This window comes from Cyanistes caeruleus, chromosome 5, assembly GCF_971803275.1.
Source record: "Cyanistes caeruleus chromosome 5, bCyaCae1.hap1.1, whole genome shotgun sequence".
Lineage (NCBI taxonomy): Eukaryota > Metazoa > Chordata > Aves > Passeriformes > Paridae > Cyanistes > Cyanistes caeruleus.
The window spans coordinates 78,884,177-78,899,064 of NC_141705.1; the positions used below are offsets into that span (position 1 = coordinate 78,884,177).

Sequence of the window (14,888 nt, forward strand, 5' to 3'; positions counted from 1 at the left end):
TTATGTGGTAGCAGATGAGCATCTGTCAGGTGGATTTGAATGAGGAAGGGACACAATGAAATGCTGAGCAAGGAGAGCAGCTTGTTTTTGTTACATCTGGTGTTTTTGTAGGACTGTGAGACAGCTTGGAGAGCCAGGAAAAGCAGTGACACAGGAGCCAGGACTGAGTAAAGGTGTGAAGAAGAGATTAGGGGTGGGGGTGGAATGTAAGCAACCACCCCCAGAAGTTTTACAGAAGTGCAGCCAGTAAATAGAGTTTGTAGGTGGAGGCCCTGGGTTTTGTATTCCAGGTGAGCAATCTCCTAGTGCAGAATCCCTGAGGGTGCAGGGCTAAGGAGGAGGAAATGAAGACATGTCAAGCATGAAGAATCATAACTTGGTGTTTGGCTGCACTGTTTTGTGAGTCCGTCCATCACTGTACGAAACCTCTGTGACAGGCACGGATTTGTCACGAGTAGAGCCTGGTGTGTGAAATCAACCTTCTTTTCTGCTCTGTCTGAGAAAAAGAGAGCACCTCTGTCATACAATCCCACTTCTAATTACAAATATTTTATAACCTACAGCCCTAAAGGAACTTGGCAGGAATTATTTCAACAATGTATTCTTAATAATGTATTGCAAGACCAAATTGGAATAATACTTTTAAACTTTAAACATTCTGCATCTGATCTAATATTACAGCTAATCCATCAGGAATGGATCCTGAATCTCTTAAAAAAGGCTGTTGCTGGTGTAAATGGATATAATGCTAGCATTGTCTTGCCAAATAGAAAGTGATACTATAAGTCCTCATAGTGGCAAAGACAGATTGATAGTTTGTGGAAAGATATCCCCAGCAACATCTGATGGATACCAGTCTTGATCCCTGGATATGAGTGCTGCAGTTCTCCATGTCAAAAAAAGGTAAATGTTGTTAAAGAAGTATAATGGAATCATTAAAATAGAACCAGACCTGATCCCACTTGAGACAGGACCAACTGTACCTAAACCTGTGCCCAGGAACTGAAACTGAGGATCTGCAATTGTTCTTGTTCCCTGTGTTTTTACAGTAATAAATGGCATTTCCATGCCTCTGCTCTGGGGAATCTTTTCTTCATAACAAAATTACTCCTATCTTTTCTTCAGTTTTCATGAGCAAAGCAAGATATACCATAGACAAAAATTGCCAACAACTCAGTACAACATTTCTGCTCTTACAACCAAGTAAAGAGAAAATTTCTTTCAGAAGGCACCAAACTCAGGGATGTGCTGTGTTTAAGGAGTGAAAATAAATATAAGAATTTATGGACTAGCCAATCCACAAGCTTGCTGATCAACAAAACAGGAGTCTTAAAGCTTACAGATAATGTAGATATGTTGGAATCACACTAAGTTTTGTTCATTTCTTGTGAGAGAATATCGAAGGTTTTGGTCCCGATTAGGGACAGAGCAATAGCAAAGTATAGGAGTTGTGATGAATTATTTCTTTCCTAATGTTTTTGGGTGACACATTCTATTAAATATTAGTGAAGTAGCTTCTCTCAGCTCAGCTGCTGGAGCTCTTGTCCCTCTGCAGGCATTTTGCTGTGCTCTTGTCACTGTATTTACTCAGAAATGCAGTATTTCTGCTGGCCTCCCATTTCACAAACCAACACCCAGAAAAAGAGAAGTTTGGGTTATATGTCAGGAATATTTTGCTGGAACAATTAGATTTTGGGAAAAAAATGAAGCTAGTTAAGCAAAGTGGACACTGTAAGCCATTTGGGAGCTAGTTAAACATCACTGAAAATTATACAGGAAGGGAGTAATTCTACATAATGAAGTGTAAAAACTGGATAATCCAAGTGATCATTTTGTATGGGGTCCTTACTGTCTCTTATTTGGAGAGAGACAGGCAATGGTCTTGTTAGTAATCCCATGGAAAAAGAGAATTGAGACACTAGTTTTGCAGAATATGAGGGAGTAATAATTGCAATTTTTAAGCTGTTTCTTCACTATTCAGGATTGTACTTGAAATGGAGAAAAGAATGTTTTTATTTCCTAAAGCTCATACAGGAAGAGTGATAGAGAAGGAAGTGAGTTAAACCCAAAGCAAATGTGCAAATGATTATTAGTGCTTTCTTTAGTCGGGATTTTTTGTCACAGTTTTCAAAAAAATGTTTTAGAAAAGAAGTAATTGTTACCATATTCTGGTCATTAGTTATCTGGGAGTTTTGTGTTCAGATATTTATTTTAACATGACAATAATGGTTATTTGACAATATTTTCATAGTTTAAGATATCTGAAGATACATATCTGAAGACTACACCTCTTTTTTTTCACTACCCCATATGTTTTCCTTTTCCAAATTTAAAGGAACGTAACATGATACTTGCTTCATTTAACCTCTGAGCTGGCAAACAGATAAGGATGAAGTGGATGATAGGAGAATTAGCTTTTAAATTGCAGAGCACTAATTTAGAAACAATGTAGAACAATCTCCTACAAGCTGATGTTTGACTTTTTCCATGCCTAGATGAAAATTCTGTGGCTGTTAAAGACAGGAGAGCTATCTAGCACTTATGGATGTCATCAGCTTTTGTCCAACAGCTCTCAAGGACTGTATCCAACTGAAAAGGAACAGAAAGGTTTAAATCAGCCAGGAGTAATAGAAGGTTTGGGATTAAGCTCTGTTACATGGGAGGACAAATTCTGCCACCTGCTATGGCTTTACAAACTTTGTTTTTGAAATACAGGTTTCTCTTCTCATTAATTGTAGGTCCTGTACTATTTTTAAATAAAACTGGCAGCCAGTAATGTGAATTTAAATGGTTATGCTGGGAGGGAGATACTGTTGAAGGACAAGTTGCTGTGTAGTCATGGGGTGGGGGAGAAAAGGCAGAACAGTTGACAATGACAGAAAATTTGGTTACTAAACTTTTACTGTGTAGAAGTGAAACAAGCCTCCATGGCCTACTTTGCTCTGGACAATAATCAGTGTTTGAGCAGTCAGCAATTCATGGGGCATTGCACCAGTTTAGCTCTGTAGAGCCTAAACCCAAGGAACATTTGTTTCCCTTAAAAAGGCATGAGAAACTCTAGGCCTAAATCAAAGTTTGGCATTTTTTGTTCCCACACATGGAAGTTACTCCACCTTTCACACCTGGTTTTCTGTCTGAGTGTGAGGTCTGTTCCAGCAAGTAATCACATGGAAACAGACTTGTGGCTGCAGGTTCAGGGCTGTAGCAGGAGTTAATTTTCATTAATTTAGGATTGTGTTGTATGCTTTTAAGATGACAAGGTCTCAAAGAAGTGCAAAACTCTCAACTCCCATCCTGGCAGATAAATAATGAAGAAATAATCTCTGAAGTATTTCAAGCACTTCTGAATAATTAAGTACAGTGACAAAGATTTTTCCAAATGAACTCTCAATGCAAGGTATTCCATTGCATTGTTCTTCTGTAGAGACTGCCAGTTTATTTCTTGCAGTCTTTATCTCACATTCTTCTAAGCACATGCTGTTACCTTTCTTTGTGCTGCTTCATATTCCCATTATTGCTTCTTCACTCAGTCAGGCCATTCTGTCATACACATTGCACCTGCTTGGATATCTCTAAAACTACCTCTGCAAATCCCTAAATCCATTACAGATGCAAACGAGAGCCTCGCGGTGAGACAATCTGTCTTTTGGACACCAGCTTGTCATCAGAAATCTCACCATCACTTCTTCACCTGCTCATGTGGTACCCAGCTGTGCCTTGCTGGCCCTGCTTTTGCCTGGAGTGTGAGATTTGCTGTTCAGAGGTGAGATCCCCATTTCTGAAAGACTCCGTGTCAATCTCTCGTTGGCCTCTCTGTGTTCTTCCAAGGAACATACAGAATTAGATTTTGATGGGGGAGAGGGGAATGCTTTAGTTCTTCTTCCACATGCATTAAAATATAAGGGCATATTGTAAAGAAAATATAGCTGCTTAAGGATGCAGAGTGGATAGAGTGAAAACTTCCAATAACTCTGGAAGTCAGGATCTTTACATGTTTTACATTACAGTTCACTGTGTTAACACTTGGCCACGGTGCTGTGCAGCTCCTAATGCATCAGCGTTATGGAAACATCTGGGCTAAATAGCTTCATGCCGATCTACTGAGAAAATTCACCGAGGATTCAATACTTTTTAAGATATTTCATTTTCTGTCTAGGATAGTAGGTTGCATTATGCTTATATACCGATTTATGAAACACACAGGAACGTTTTGTTTCTTTTTTTTTTTTCCTTTTTAGTCTTTTAAGTGCCTACAGGGCACATCTGTGCTTTTTTATTAAGAGCAACGTTATGGCTGGGCCTTGCGTGGCTGCAGTGTGGGAGAGAGAGCAAAGAAGTTCCTTTTCCCTTTGCACAGCCCATCCTGAGACTGCCAAAAATCACAAACCTCTCCAGAGCCAGGATTAATCCTTTGAAAGGAAGATGTTTCTGCTGCATGTCTGTCCTGCTGGCCAGGAGAGCTGGCTGACCATGTGGGAAAGTACCAAATGACTCCGTTGCAACACAGCCAAGGTGCTCTGGTTGGAAGCCCCTTTGCTGCAGGCATTGCTTCGCACAGGCTGTCTGTCCCTGGCACACCCTTCTGCTGGGACTGCAGGAGCAGCACGTCCTCTGATCTCACCCAGGTGCTGTTCTGGGGACACCCAACTCTGTTTTGGTGTGTTTGTGTTGTGCTGGTGCAGAGAGGATAAAAAGCAAGCACTGAAATCTGCCTTGAGCTCTCTCATAGGGCATACACAGCTCCTGCTGGCTGTGAGGTCTGTAGTGTTGTGAGCTGATCCCATTTAGTGTCACAAGGAGATTTTGGGTTGTAAAACTTCCCTGCCTCCCTGGAAAACGTGCATGCTGTACATTGCTCTGCTGCATAACCCGTATAAAGATTACCTGCTAGCAAGGTGTTGTTCCAGGAGTGACTTTGGACTGTGTCTTGCAGGTCAGTGGTGAGCATCTCTATGTCTTTAGTTACAGTCCAGCAGATGATCAGTGTGGGGCTCACTCTGACACCATGTAAAATAATTGCCATTAAGCTTTTATTATTGGGCAAACCCTACATTCTCGTTCTTTAAGAGGTGAAGGATTGCTACTGAGCATTGATTTTTTGCCCTGGAAGCATTAATGTGCTGGATACATCTTTTAATTGCTTCCTCCTGGCTCTGAAAGCTTCATCTGGTGTTCAGGTTGGACTTCAAATGAGGCAAGGAGCTGGAGAAGAGACATTTTGTGTGTAAGGGCCTGGGCTGTGCTATGGCCCTACTTTCCGAGGTGACACGTTTGTATAAATTAACTGCTTGATCAGGACTGAGTCCCAGTCATGAACTTGAGGTTTCCAGGTGTGAGGACACAGAATTAGTCTGCTATGAAGATGACATTTTTCTGTGTGGAGAAGGGATTGTTATCATCCTTTCTGTAAGTGTCAGATAAAGCAAATTCAGCCAGTCTTGTGCAGCATGAAAAATACATCAACTTTTTTTTTTTTTTCAAGTCATATCCTTGAATTTTACTCACATTTGAGAGCAGTAAATTAACCTGCTTCTCATGGTGTGAATTGTTAAATAGTCTGATACAAATTTTTTCTTTTGTCTCCTTAATTAATTTTGATGTCTTTTCTTCTGAAGGGGTTGATTTTAACCGACTGTAATGTTTTAGGCTGACGTGATAAACTCTTGCTCTAATGGCAAACCAGTTAAAAAGCAGACCTGGGAGCAGCAATACCAGCTTGTCACCCAACACTGCTTGCCTTGAGTAGGTATGTGAACTCCTTTAGTATCCCTTCTCCCAAAGGTACATGTTTTGTGGGGTATAAATAAGGACCTTTTTATGTTGTGCTGACTTTCTCTTCAGCAGGCCAAAGAAATGTAAATACAGATCAGGAAATGTTCAAGACAACCCGTGGTGTGGGGAGTTAATCTATTTTATATGCATATAAAAAGCTTTTATAGGAATGACCATCAACACAAGCTCTTGTACGATGTGCACTGCAAATAAAGTTGTGTCCCAGGCCTCTAAATCTCAGCAGCCTGGGCTGCTCTGAGCATTGAGAGACAGCTCAGCTGAGCACTGAGAGCAGAATGCTGGCACATAGCACTTCAGGTCATTGTGAATTTCCCAGCTTTCAAGTGAGCCCTAAACACAAGAGTCAAACTCTGCGATGGGGCCTCTGCGATCCTGAGCTTCCCTGGGTGCGCTGGGATTTTCTGGGATGAGAACAAAGCGCCTCTGTCTGAGGGCTCAGCTCTCCTGGTGACTAATCTGGAGCTGGAGACTCAGCCCCAACAGGAACTGGTTCCTCTGCTCTGGGTTCCAGCTGCTGGGCACAGTTTGTTGACTTTACCCTCTGCAAACCTTGTAATGTGTATACTTAAAGGAAAAAAAGTCTACAAACTTCAGAAGATGAAAGACACCACTTGATTATCTTCCACCCCTGAGTATTGGAACAAAGAGCCAACATGGAGCCATGATTTTATTTTTTAATGCTTAATTGTTGCCAAGTATTCTGAAAATATATTGAGGAGTGCTCTGTGATTTTTGTATGCACTGGAATATAGGTGTGCAAAGCTGAACAGCTTGATTTCCTTTCTGTGATTGGTGTTTGCAGTAACTTAGAATCTTAAAGTGTTTTACCAAAGTGAAGCACATCTCCCAGTTCAAAAAGGGACAATGATGGTGAGTATCTACTGGAGAGGTAGTGTTTTGTATAAGGTTTTTGTTTCTTTGTTTTTTTTCTTTTGTTGTTTTGGTTTTTAATTCTGATTTGAAAAACAAAGAACAAAAAACTCTTGCCTGGAGTAAATTCCAGGGAAGAGACATAGCACAGTGTGGTTTTTTGCATTAAATTCCAGGTAAGTGATGCAGCTGGACTTGTTCAGTTGGCATTACAGAAGTTTTCAAGTCCCCAAATGTACTGATGACGCGTGTGTGTTCTGACATTCAGCAATACCCATGTGTCCGAATTCCATGTCATTCCTGCTCTGTTGCAGATGCACTTTTCTCAGCCATTCACAGTACTGAAAGTGCCAAGTATCACATTCACACTGGTTAAGGAAATAATGAAATGAAAACATTTTTTCCAGGACATTTATTGACCATGTGTCCAAGGGGGATCCCATCAGCAACCCAAGAGAGAAATGCTGTTCAGAAAAATCACAGGATGATGCTGTGCAGCTCTCACTTGTTCTGAGGACACCCATGATCTCCATCAGTTTTCTCAGGTATTTTCAGGTGGAGAGGGATAAATTGGCACAAGCTGTTGTATGGAACAATTCTTTCTTTATTTAGAGATATTTATTGAAACTTATTCATTTTTTTACTGTTCTACATGGTCTTAACTGAAATTGGTGCAGTGTTTTGGGAAATACTAGATGTAGTTTATTTATCTTTTTACTGGGGAGAAATAAGGTAGCATTGTCAGCATGTTCTGCATTCTTTCTTTCCTAATGACAAGAATTTCTGTGGAAAGTTGGAGGAAGAAGTTGATCCCACAACATGTTTGGCCTTGAGATGGGGTTTTCCCTGGAATGTCTGAAGGCACCAAAGGTAGGTGATGATTGTTACTTGTGTTTTACAGTTGGCAAAATTAAACCACCAGAGGTTTAAGTGGTTCACCTGAAGATCAGATAATAAATCCAGAGTGGGTTAAGCACCAAACTCTCCAGTTTTCAGCCTCTGGCAGCATAGCTCTGCTTAGAAGGTTTGGGGATTTTTTTCCTTTTCTAATTAGTCATGGAAAGAGTGAATGTGCAGGAATCTCATACACTTTCAATCACACAGTTCTTTTTCATTGATGCAAAGCATTTCTGGGGTGTGAGTTCACAGGGAGAAAGGGTGACTGAGGTGAGAAGTGTTCAAACAGCTGAACAAACCACACATGCACTTGAAATTACTTCAGGGTTTGTAAGTTCATAAAAGCCTCATAACTGTAAGGTTTATTAGCCAGCATAATGATTTTCCAAGGGAAATAAGGGGAGTTGTGAGTTAATTATCCCTCCACTATGGTGCATGTGCTGTACCACTGAGGAAAAATATGATTTTTCTTTCTTTTCTGCATGTGATTGACCAATACAGTGGTGATACAGAGAGGTTATGTGGCTATGAAAACAAAGCAAAAATCCTAGCAGACCAAAGAGTGACGCTGGGGTGTGTCATGTTGAAATGCCACCAGTAGAGATGACTCATTATTAATGTTCCTGCACACAGCAAGGGAGTCTTTGGGGAACATTCTTCAGGATGACTGTGCCATTTTTCTCTGACTTGCAAAAGAGCTGCGCTCTCACTGAAGCTCATTCAGAGAAATGAACGTGGCAGATCAGAGGAATGTATTTCAAAGCAAAATCCACAGCTTTTAGGTGGATTGAGTTATTTTTCTGATGTGAGCTTTGTTAGGATATTGATCTTCCAAAGTGTGATTTCTGTGGTTAGAGTAATATCCTTGGTGGACTTCGGTGCAGCTGGCAAGTATGATTCACTAAAAGTTTTTATTTTAGAATGATTTTTTTTTTTTTGAGGAAAAGTAATTTTTTCCACAAGACTCTGAAAGAAATTTATAATGCATATAAATGGAGTTTATTAAGGCTTTTGCAGATTGTGACCCACGTTAATTTGTAAAACTCAGCAAGTTGTCAAATTTAATGTTCTTGGGTTCAGGTAATGATTCCTGGATATAATTCTCTGATCCTGACCTCAGACACCATATTTTCTTGGACAAGAACATGTTTTCTCCAGTAGGTGTGGGACTAAAGCTTATATATTGATCAGACCAGCTGCTTCCTGATTGAAGTATGAGAATAACTCACATCTGAAGTGAGCAGCAAATATAAAAGTGGCTCAACAGCTGCGTGACCTAAACAAATATTTGAAAATAATGTCATTTATAAGTTTCTAAAGCCTCCAAAGAGTAAGCATTATTGGTCAGCCTACTAATTTTCCAAGGGAAGTAGGTAGTGGGAGTTAACCCTCCAGCACACTGCACACATTTTGGCACTGAAGAAAGTACTCCATGGAACAGTGTTTCACCTTTTTATTTGCTGATGAGAAATCAAAAGCGCTGGGGAAAAGCACTGACAAGTCAAAAGCACTGGGAAATCCCTATAGTTGGGTTTTTTTTTGGTTTTTTTTCAACTGCAGGCTGTTATGCCACTTTAAATAAACATGGTAATCTACCAGACTAGTATTAAGATAAATGTTTTGTGGCCTCAGCTAAGTCCATTTCCTGCACTCATTTCTCAGCGTGCAGTTGAGAATGGCAATAGCTGGAGCACTTGGGAGAGATCTGGACAGGCACTGATAAAGTACTCAGTAAAAAAGCAGTTGATCACACCCATGGGTGGTCCTTTGCAATGTGTTGTTTACAGAAATCTCTGACATTATTTGCAACAGAAGCATTCTTCTGTCAGGGGGTTGTCCTGGTTTTTCTGAAGTGTTCTTTGTCAGTTAATAGGCTCATGTCCTAAAGAGGGAGATTGAGAGGGCTGGGATTAAAATCCACTGATGCAAGAGATCATGCACTTTCCCTGTCTGTAACACAGGACATTTGTCATTTAGAAAGGTGACTGATTGCTCACCTGGTTTTGTTACCTGAACAAAGGAGTTGAAAATGGACATCTTAGCTGAGTGAGTTTATTCCTGTGAGGATCCACTTGCTAGTTTGGGAGACTAAGGGATAATACATGATGCTTGGGCTTTGGACACTTGGGCTATCATGAGACTGGAAGGCCAGGTATTCAGTAAGTTTTCCTCGGGACAGGAAGAAACAAGGCGGATTTGGCCCTACAAAGTTGTTTGCAGGCTGAGAGAGTTCAGGTTTAGCAGAAGGTGTTAGATCACTCTAATGATTCTAAAAAATTTCCAGATAGTGACAGGAGACTTGACAGCAGAGTACCAGAAACAGCAATCCAGATGAAACAGCCCTGGAGTCCCCTTCTTTGTTTTTAGCTTTCTCTTCAACATCTGTGTTTTTTCCAATGAAACTTTTGTAACGGGTAAGGTACAGCAGACAACGATCCCTCTGTGGCAATATTTCTCCTCCTAGATCTTGAAGGAATACTGATTTGGCTTCCATAGTTTATTTACTGGCATTGCCTGTGCTGGCTGTGGGAAGACCATAACAGTGTAGTACTGTGAGTGATGATGCACGTGGGGGCCTGATGAGCTCCCAGCAGATCATCTGAAGGCTGATGCCATGTTGCAGGAAACTTAAAAGAAGACCTTCAACTCATCAGGTACTTTTTCCCCTCTCAGGACTTGCTGCTGCAGAGTTTGAAGACGCCCTTTGAATGGTTTATGGTTCCTCTTTGTGTCCTGTGGGAGACAAAGAGCTGCTCTATGTTACTGGTCATTAAGGGAATCCTCACTGGTGTCTCACTAGAAATATCATACGAGGTGCCATTGCAAAAAAATGGATTTCAGAATTACACGTGTACAGCGGATGATAAACACAGGTGACAATAAAGAAGCATCTGTGAGAACTCGGTGTAGGAAAGCTACTGCACTGACTCAGTCTCCTTCAGTAAAAATGAGTGTGGTCCACAGATTTTGTTTATTCCAGCAAAGCACAGAGTTTAGCTTATCACGTTTTCGGTTTCATTTAAGCTTGCAGAAAGGTTTATTGGAGCCTTGAGCTCCACATCAAAACAAAACCATTAAAAACTTCAAAACTTTACAAGGATTTTTTTTTCCCCCATTCACTCATTTCTATTCAAATCCATTTTTTCCCTCAGCTGAGGACATTGACAGATGAATTGATATCCCCGAGCTAATGTTCATTCTGGTGGGACCCCAGACTAAGAGAGACCTTGATGGGTGTTCCTCTCCAGCAGCGACCTGTGGTTCTTGGCAGCCCTGGGAAGGGAAGGAAAGGGGTGACACCAGCCAGAGGAAGGGTTTCTGTTTTCAGTGCACCGGCCAGATTTTGGGTGCTGCTGCCAAGAATGCAGATTTTATTAGCGCTGCAAAAAGAAACTCTGTTCAGGGGTCTTTATTTTCAATTCCAGTTTAATTCATGTTAATACTGCAAAGCATATTCTCCACTACCCTAATGCCATTTCACAGCCCCAGGTGGAGTTGCTCTCGTGTTATGGAGTGGAAATGGGTTCAGGGTCTTTAGGGAGTTGGAGTTATTATACCAGATTTAAAGCATAAATGGGAAAATTATGTTGGTGGGGAAGAGATGGGGTAGGGAGAGGAAAGGCCTGGGATATATGAACTGGTCTCAGAAAGAACCAGTGTGAAATTTCATCCCCTTCTCGAGGCGACACCAGCCTTTTCAAAGTCTCCCCCATTTTTCCAGGCTTAAAGTAAATAAGTAAATAGCTCATGCTCCCACTTGCTGGCTTCCAATGGAACCCAGAACCAGGGGGTACAAAAGGGAGACATTTAATGCTGTGAAAGGATGAGGATGAGGTAGGATTGGTTCTTAGGAATTTCCCCATTTGGTTTCTGCAGCAGAGGACTGCAGCAGAAGAATTTTGTTCACCTATTCCTGTGTTCACTATCTACACCAAACAGGCTATGCCAGGTGCTTGAGTGAAGAAATAATTACTGAAACTTCCATGTACATTAGCTCTAAACCCTCATTTTGTTACTTACTTTAATTATCCAAGCCAAATAAACTCTGAGGAGTGTGTCTCACGTTAATTTAGGCCCAGGCTCAGCAAGGTAATTTAATTAAGCTCCAGAGTAATTCACAGCACATTAGAAGTCCCACTGAAACCTACTTCTGCCGTTTTGCAGTTGTTTCGAAGCTGGTTTTACTTCTTGACTCTCCAAGACAAGCCAAGCTTATTTTTTTTCATTTTAGCTCAAGTTCTGAGCAGGGGAGAAAGGCAATTTGAGGTTAAGTGGAGAAAAGTTTTACAGACTGCTTGGGGAAAAGCTGAATTTTAAGTAGAAATGAATGCAGAGGATCTGAAGGACGCGGGGGCTGGGTGTTTCTGAAGCTGCAGGTGGAGGGTCCTTGCTGTGTACCCAGTTCCCAAGGTGCTGCTTGGGTGGGTCAGCTCATGAGGGAACAGGACATAAAACATCTTTTTAGATGCTGAACGTCTTTTTAACATCATTTTAAATACCCTGGGGCTGGGATCTGTTGTGCCCATCATGAGGAGTGCTGTGATAAAAGCTTTGTTGGATGCTGGCAGAAACCAAATCTGCACTTGATTGCTCGCCTTGCTTGCCTGGGTAGCTCAGAGCGTTCTGGGGGAGCTTTTTGCTGCTGCTGAAACCTTAGCAGAGGAATTGCCTGGATGCATTTCTGTTCTAAAGAAACCCTCACCTTGGCATTAGCTGGGTTGAAAAACCTTCAAGATCCAGCTTGCTCAGAGTGTGGTCCTGCTCATGTTGGTATGAATAACTCCATTATGTAAAAAAAAATTACGACTGCATAAATTAGAAGAAACTTGGATTCTGTGCCGTTCTTTCAAGAAATTATGGATGCAGTTGGGGAATTGACAAATATTAATTGAAAACACCAGACAAAAATTTTGTATTTCCTGTTATGGCTACAACTGTGTTACAACTCCCTTTCTTTTAGCTTTACATAATTATCCAGATAATTAAGCATTTTGTTTTAAACCTACTAAAATCATGCTATATAAAAATTAGTGCCAGTTTTATATAAAGTGTAGAGAAACTCTGCCCATATAAAATGGTTTTTAGTTGAGGAAAATACCTAAACAATTTAATGGAAGTTTTGAAACATTTTTACAGAACTTTTAATGTAATGATAGAGAAAATACCGAAAGATTAGCATTTTAAACCAAATGTTTTTTGTGTAAAACAAGAAGAATCAATCATCATGTTAAAGGAGTGTTGTTACAACAATGAAGCAATTTATCAAATGCAAATGCAGGGTTATGAATAGACTCCAAAAAGCTCTTAGCTTCTTGTCCAGAGCTGCTTTCCCACAAAGTTAACATTAAGTCACTGACAGAGTTGCTGGGAAACTGGGATACTTGCACATAGAAAATTTGTTTGGAAAATGTTTCTATTTTTGGATTTATCAACACGTAATTCTGAAGAAGACTTTTTCTCTCCATATCCATTCCCTCTGTTTGCCTAAAATTTCAAATGGGAATGCTGCTGCCTCAGATGAGTAGTGGTGCTTGGAAGCATTTTAACTTTGTACAGTAACATTGAAATGCAAAGTTGTTATTTAAAGAATTAAAGAAATAACTATTTAAAAATAGCACTGCTGACCTTTCAAGCACTTTCAATTACTGTCACTTATTTTAACTGAATTGCTTGTTTAGTTTGCAGCACATCTTCTGTGCAATCTGGTCAGCCTGTGGAAACCGCAGAGTTACTCCTGTTTCTTTACCTGCTCCAAGGGAAGTGTTTCTGAGTCAGCAAAGGGAACCCAGCACATTTTCCATCACCCAGGAGGGAATGCTCAGGAGAAAGACAGGCAAACCACTGATGAGCCAGTAACAGTAAACAGGAGCAAGAGCAAAGTGGAGCAGCTTGGAAGGAAGGCCCAAGTGGACACCAAGAGGGAGAGCTGAGCACTCTCACTCTGGCAGTGGGGTAAGAAAACTTAGAGCAAGCACACACAGCAAGATCATGATGAACTTCCCAGAAATTAGCCAGATTGCATTGCACAAATTTATAATCCCTGCTACACTGAAAGTCACAGCAGGAGTGCTTGTCTCAGTCTTGTCTCTGACACTCCTGTTCTTCAGAAAGCTTAATGCTGTCCAGGGACTGGGGGTGTGAAGGAAACCCTTCCTTCCTCCCAGCTGCTCCTCACGTGTCCCAGGACTGCCACAAAAGGGGATTTGGGTTAGGGTTCTGCTCTCAGAACAAGCAACCCTAAGCCTTCTCTAATAGGCCCCTCATTGTCCTTGTCCCTGTTCTCCAGGATTTTTGTGTTCTGCCCACATCCTCCTGGGATGGTGGTGCCCACAGCTGAGCGCGAGCGTTGCTCCATGTGTTCTACAGATGACACTTGTTTATTCTTCCCCACGATGGTTTTCCATTTTTTCCCAGCAGCAGGATGTTGTTGACTCATATTTGTGATTTAATATATTATAGCTCAATAGAGAAATGGTAGAGGATTTGTGGATTTGATTTTTTTTTTCTTTGCCTTTCTGACTGCTTTAATAGAAAGAAAAATAAGGTGCTATAGGATCACTGGCAGACTTAGTATATTTCATTTGTTGGTTTTCTCAATGCTCAGGTTGAAAAGCCATTCACAAAAATACCTGCTGGCATCATGAATGTCACTAAGGCTGCATTATCAGAAGACCTGTACAACCCCTTTTAATCAGTATGAGCTGAGAGGGTTGTGCTTGACTTTAGGTTTGTCTTCACAAAATCATTTTAATTGTAATTTTTTTAATTGGCTCTGAAGTCAGAGTTTGAAAGCAAAGCTAAAAAGCTAGTCTTCATTTCTCTTTCTGTGAAGCCAAAATATTGCTGTCACAGCAATCTGAACTTGTTTTCAGCCAAAATATTATCTGTGTGTCCAAGCCTTTTTCTTCCTGTCAACAAAACCCTGTTGGTGGAAGTCTCAGTTTTGTTATTCATGCTTAAAACTGTGGTTTACCTTGCAGATCTACACTGGAGGCATTGTGTCATGAGAAATACCAGAGATAAGAAGTCCTGAAAAACCATAATTTGTGTGCAAGCTGACATGTTTTGACAGCATGGACAGGGATGAAAAGGTTGGGGGGTTTTTTGGGGTGTCTTTTTGTTGTTGTGTTGTTTTGTTTTGGGGTTTGAAGTTACTTGTTTTAAATTTTAAACACGATTTGGAAACAGATGCGTGCTTAACCTCTTGAGACCAAACGTGTGAAGTAGCAAACTTGTGTGTTTGTTGCCCATTTCATGACTACAAACTAAAAATATTTTGACATCACTAGTTAAAGTTTGATAAAAGGTAATTATTGGCATAGAAACAC

The 14,888-nt window shown here is 40.7% G+C and overlaps 1 long non-coding RNA gene across 1 annotated transcript in view; it reads left to right on the plus strand.

Annotated features, from left to right (window-relative positions):
- Positions 1–14,888, plus strand: part of LOC111929029 (uncharacterized) — an 89,972-nt gene that overhangs the window by 14,207 nt on the left and 60,877 nt on the right. Inside the window, exons 5-9 of the long non-coding RNA XR_015286592.1 lie at positions 3,610–3,763; positions 4,239–4,625; positions 5,647–5,746; positions 7,071–7,208; positions 7,442–7,533. This is a non-coding gene — a long non-coding RNA (uncharacterized LOC111929029). The remainder of the gene's footprint in view (positions 1–3,609; positions 3,764–4,238; positions 4,626–5,646; positions 5,747–7,070; positions 7,209–7,441; positions 7,534–14,888) is intronic.